Genomic DNA, 6,740 nt, shown 5'->3' on the forward strand with positions numbered 1-6,740 from the left:
TGATATGGAACTAAACAAATCTCTTATATCCTTTATTTAGTTTGAAATAATTGTATTAAACTAAAATGTCATTAATTTTTTTAATATTTTTTATGTTATTAACATATATTCATTCCAAACATATTTTTTTGATAAAAAGTAATAAAACGTTTTAATTTTCTTTATTTCTTTAAAATTCATAATAATTTTAACCCTAAAATCTTCTATTTTTCCTCATGAGAAAGTGAAAAAATGTTGTATTTCTATAAAGTTCATTAATTATTTTTAACAGTTAAATACTTATAAAAACACCTATTGTTATTATATAAACATCTATTGAAATATTTTTGTTGGCATTCAAGAAATAGATACCATATAAAATGTTGGCATTCGAGGAAGACACCCTACAACTATACGTAATTAGAAATTGCAATAAAAACAAACCTTAATTGGTTACCTACCTGTCAATTCAAAGTTTATAAAAATCACAATATTAACAAAAGATTATAATTCAGGGTTTAAGAAAAATATAATATTGCTTAAATATAACAGTTTTTATCAAATATATATACGTCTGTAAATTGTGAATATATGTACAATATCTTTTACTAAGGCCTTCATAGGCTAATGGCGACTTTTAAATATTGTAACAGTTTATTTTTTACTGAAGTATACATATCAATTAACATGCTTGATAAATTAACCAAACTATCTTAACTTATTAAATATCTAATAAATAAGAATAACAAAAAGGTTCATTTATTGACCATAAACATTTGAATAGTTGTAATCAGTTACAGCTGATTAACGATTCAATTACAATTACGCCAAGTCTGGTAGCGAGAAACTCTTCAACGCGGCCCTGTGGACGCAACCGGTTTTGCTCTATTTAGAGTCTGAGACTACTATAACTATGTGTTATAGTAGTCTCAGTTAGAGTGTATGAAATGACACAGATTTATTTTCTTATCTTGATTGTCTCATTTTTATCGATTTATAAATTTTGAACATCTGTTTACTGCTGTCGCCTTAATTTTTCATGCCAAAGTACTAGCTAATCATCGGAAACCCTCGGGGACTAATAGTCTATCAACAAATCAATCGACCCAGTAATAGAAATATCATAACTGGCACCAATGTTAAAGAACCAGTTGTGTAGTTCGACAATTAATGTCTCTTCAGTGATTCTCAGTTTCGAATAGTTATCAAAGGTACCAGGCTTATAATTTAATACGCTAGGAAAAACGATTCGTTGTTACAGTTCTGGTTGCTTTATGCAACCATATTTTATCATTTATTTCTTTAATGGTACCGAGACTTTGATTTTCTATCCACGAGGAAACCACTTAACTGTTGGTTCGTTACAAGCATGTTTTAGTGATACAGTCATCCAAAAACGGCTTTTCAGTTAAGATAAATTAGTGTTTATCCTGTCAAACATCTTGTATTTTTGTCTTTTTTTACGTTTAAGTCAAGATGTATTCATAAGAAAATAAAGGGCTGCCCTTTTGCGAATGATACGCCCGTTGCTCTTTTAACTTGTCCCAAAATTGGATAATCCCCCCTTTTTTAAGCATAGAAATTAATAACACGGAAATGTTAAATCTGAAATTTATAAAAATTGAAAGGGAGCTTACATCAATAGATATAAACAATTCATCAAAGTTTCATGGACATTGGTGAAAGCGGACGGACGGACAACGGTATTCCATAATACGTCCCGTCTAAAAACGTACAGTGCCCACAGAAATAAATATCATGATAGTGATTTATTCGTGCTTAAGGGTATTGCTATCTACCTGGTGTTTTTTTTGTATATGGTACATTTTTTAAAATCTAAATTTTATAGAGCATATAAACACTAAAAGAGAACACATTCATCCATCAAAGATCAACTGTGTCTTAGCGGGTTATAACCTTATTTAACCATCGTTATTATAAGCATCTTTCTCTTCATCTTTTCGTCATGTCTCTAAAAGGAACGTTCTATATTTTGTTCAGAAGGAGTTTGTTTCGTCTTGCATCCTTACAAAATACATCATAAATTCCTTTCGAAGCTCAATTTGTTGTACACATTACGCTCAATAAACCCTTCAGATCTATTCAGATATAAATATATACTTACACAAATCATTTCGAATATTGCTCATCAGACCGGTTGGTACTCGAAAAGATGGACGGGGAAATGATGATTGTTAAAACTTTGCTTGTGACACTTGTTCCGTTGATTGATATCGTTTGACTTTGTCACTTTTTCTGGATTTCTCCGTTTTGAATTTGGGTTCATTGTTGTCGAGCCTTCGACTTTAGTCGAAAAAGCGAGCCTAAGCGATCCTACATTCCGTCGGCGTCGGCGTCGTCGTCGGCGGCATCCACAAATATTCACTCTGTGGTTAAAGTTTTTGAAATTTTAATAACTTTCTAAAACTGTACTGTATTTCTACCAAACTTGGACAGAAGCTTGTTTATGATCATAAGATAGTATCCAGAAGTAAATTTTGTAAAAATAAAATTCCATTTTTTCCGTATTAGACTTATAAATGGACTTAGTTTTTTTCTGCGGGGAAACATAACATTCACTCTGTGGTTAAAGTTTTTAGAATTTTAATAACTTTCTAAAACTATGCTTGGTTTGTACCAAACTTGGACAGAAGCTTGGTTATGATCTTAAAATAGTATCCAGAGGTAAATTTTGTAAAAAAATAAATTCATTTTTTCCGTATTTTACTTTTAAATGGACTTAGTTTTTCTGCAGGGTAACATTACATTCACTCTGTGGTTAAAGTTTTTAAAATTTTAATAACTTTCTTAAACTATCCTTGGTTTGTACCAATCTTTGACAGAAGCTTGTTTATGATCATTAGATAGTATCCAGAAGTAAATTTTGTAAAAACACAACTCCATTTTTTTCTGTATTTTACTTTTAAATGGACTTCTATTTTCTTCCAGTTAACATTACATACAGTCTGCAGTTAAAGTTTTTAAAACATTTATTATATTCATTAAACTATCATAGATTTTTACCAAACGTGGACAGAAGCTTCTTACAATCATAAGATAGTATCAAGAAGAATATTTTTATTGATTTTTTCTTCATTTTTGATGAGCCTGCGATTTACAGCAAAAGTAGGCGAGACACTGGGTTCCGCGGAACCCTTACAATTTTTTTTTGTTATACTACTGCTTTTGTATATGTTTCTGTAGAATTATTACCAAATATGAAGAGTGAGATATTCCGTCGCCATACTTAACTGACTACCCAAATAACATTTGAAAATGACCTAACAAATAAAGTTATATTGTTGGTTCTGTCAAATAATCAAAACAAATATATCAGCAATTAAAGGAGACTCGACGGTATAAAGATTTCAGAAAAAAATAAACATTTATAGTTCATTACAAATTTAACTTATTACTTTAAGTAGTTGTTACTTTATAATTAGTTATCAAAGCTACCAGGATTTTATTTAATATGCCAGACGCGCATTTCCTCTACATAAGACTCATCAGTGAAGCTCAGATCAAAATAGTTGTAAAGCCAAACAAGTACAAAGTTAAAGAGCATTGGGGACACAAAATTCCCAAAAGTTGTGCCAAATACAGCTAGGGTAATCTATTTATGGGATGAGAAAATCCTTAGTTTTTAAAAAAAAATCAAAGTTTTGTGACAAGAAATTTATAAAAATAACCACATAATTGATATTCATGTCAACAATGAAGTGCTGACTACTAAGCTGGTAATATCCTCGGGGGCGAAACGTCCACCAGCAGTGGCATCGATCCAATGTTTAAATAATTATCAAATGTACCAGGGTTATAATTTAATACGCCAATCGGGCGTTTCGTCTACATGAGACTCATTAGTGACGCTCAGATCAAAACAGTTGTAAAGCCAAACAAGTACAAAGTTGAAGAGCATTGAGGAACCGAAATTCCCAAAAGTTGTGCCAAATACGGCTAAGGTAATCTATTCCTGGGATAAGAAAATCCTTAGTTTTTCAAAAAATTCAAAGTTTTGTAACAGGAAATTAATAAAAATTTGTAAGGGTTCCGCGGAACCCAGTGTCTCGCCTACTTTTGCTGTAAATCGCAGGATCAACAAAAGTGAGGAAAAAAATCAATAAAAATATTCCTCTTGATACTATCTTATGATTGTAAGAAGCTTCTGTCCAAGTTTGGTAAAAATCTAGGATATTAAATGAATCTAATAAATGTTTTGAAAACTTTAACTGCAGACTGTATGTAATGTAAACTGGAAGAAAATCTAAGTCCATTTAAAAGTAAAATACAGAAAAATGGAGTTATCTTTTTACAAAATTTACTTCAGGATACTATCTTATGATCATAAATAAGCTTCTGTCCAATTTTGGTACAAACCCAGGAAAGTTTAAGAAAGATGTTAAAATTTTAAAAACTTTAACCACAGAGTGAATGTAATGTTTCCCCGCAGAAAAACTAAGTCCATTTAAAAGTAAAATACGGAAAAAATGGATTTATTTTTTTACAAAATTTACTTCTGGATACTATCTTATGATCATAAACAAGCTTTTTTCCAAGCTTGGTACAAACCCAGGATAGTTTAAGAAAGTTATTAAAATTCTAAAAACTTTAACCACAGAGTGAATGTTATGTTTCCCCGCAGAAAAACTAAGTCCATTTAAAAGTAAAATACGGAAAAAATGGAACTTCAATTTTACAAAATTTACTTCTGGATACTATCTTATAATTATAAACAAGCTTCTGTCCAAGTTTGGTACAAACCCAGGATAGTTTAAGAAAGTTATTAAAATTCTAAAAACTTTAACCACAGAGTGAATGTTATGTTTCCCCGCAGAAAAAAACTAAGTCCATTTATAAGTAAAATACGGAAAAAGTGAAATTTTATTTTTACAAAATTAACTTCTGGATACTATCTAATGATCATAAACAAGCTTCTGTCCAAGTTTGGTAGAAATCCAGTATAGTTTGAGAAAGTTATTAAAATTTCAAAAACTTTAACCACAGGGTGAATATTTGTGGACGCTGCCGCCGACGACGACGGAATGTAGGATCGCTTAGTCTCGCTTTTTCGACTAAAGTCGAAGGCTCGACAAAAATGACCACATAATTGATATTCATGACAACAACGAAGTGCTGACTACTGGGCTGGTGATAACCTCGGGGACGAAACGTCCACCAGCAGTGGTATCGACCCAGTGGTGTAAAAAGTTATCAAAGGTACCAGGATTATAGTTTAATATGCCAATCAGGCTTATAATATGGTACAAAAATCATTATGATTAAAGTCATTTTGGTTCACGGGCGGATTAATCGAACACATTTTTTAAACTAGATACCCCAATTATGATTGTGGCCAAGTTTGGTAAAATTTTTCCGTGTATTTTACAGAAGATTTTTGTAAAAGATAAAAAAAAAACTAGAGGCTCCAAAGAGCCTGTGTCGCTCACCTTGGTCTATGTGAATATTAAACAAAGGAAGCAGATGGATTCATGACAAAATTGTGTTTTGGTGATGGTGATGTGTTTGTAAATCTTACTTTACTAGTCTTGCTGCTTACATTTATCTCTATCTATAATGAACTTGGCCCAGTAGTTTCAGTGGAAAATGTTAATAAAAATTTACAAATTTTATGAAAATTGTTAAAAATTGACTATAAAGGACAATAACTCCTTTAGGGGGTCAATTGACAATTTCGGTCATGTTGACTAATTTGTAAATCTTACTTTGCTGAACATAATTGCTGTTTATCTCTATCTATAATAAAATTTAAGATAATAACCAAAAACAGCAAAATTTCCTTAAAATTACCGATTCAGGGGCAGCAACCCAACAATGGGTTGTCAGATTCATCTGAAAATTATAGGGCAGATAGATCTTGATCTGATTAATAAGTTTACCCCGTGTTGGATTTGCTCTAAATGCTTTGGTTTTTGAGTTATAAGCCAAAAACTGCATTTTACCCCAATGTTCTATTTTTTGCCGTGGCGGCCATCTTGGTTGGATGACAGGGTCACGCCACACATTTTTTAAACTAGATACCCAAATGATGATTGTGGCCAAGTTTGGTTCAATTTGGCCCAGTAGTTTCAGAGGAGAAGATTTTTGTAAAAGATAACTAAGATTTACGAAAAATGGTTAAAAATTGACTATAAAGGGCAATAACTCCTAAACGGGTCAACTGACCATTTCGGTCATGTTGACTTATTTGTAAATCCTACTTTACTAAACATTATTGCTGTTTACAGTTTATCTCTATCTATAATAATATTCAAGATAATAACCAAAAACTGCAAAATTTCCACAAAATTACCAATTCAGGGGCAGCAACCCAACAACGGGTTGACCGATTCATCTGAAAATTTCAGGGCAGATAGATCTTGACCTGATAAATATTTTTACCCCATGTCAGATTTCCTCATAATGCTTTGGTTTTTGAGTTATAAGCCAAAAACTGCAGTTTACCCCTATGTTCTATTTTTAGCCGTGGCGGCCATCTTGGTTGGTTGACCGGGTCACGCCACACATTTTTTAAACTAGATACCCCAATGATGATTGTGGCCAAGTTTGGTTCAATTTGGCCCAGCAGTTTCAGAGGAGAAGATTTTTGTAAAAGATAACTAAGATTTACGAAAAATGGTTAAAAATTGACTATAAAGGGCAATAACTCCTAAACGGGTCAACTGACCATTTCGGTCATGTTGACTTATTTGTAAATTCTACTTTACTAAACATTATTGCTGTTCACAGTTTATCTCTATCTA

The sequence above is a fragment of the Mytilus trossulus genome, chromosome 7, assembly GCF_036588685.1.
Source record: "Mytilus trossulus isolate FHL-02 chromosome 7, PNRI_Mtr1.1.1.hap1, whole genome shotgun sequence".
Lineage (NCBI taxonomy): Eukaryota > Metazoa > Mollusca > Bivalvia > Mytilida > Mytilidae > Mytilus > Mytilus trossulus.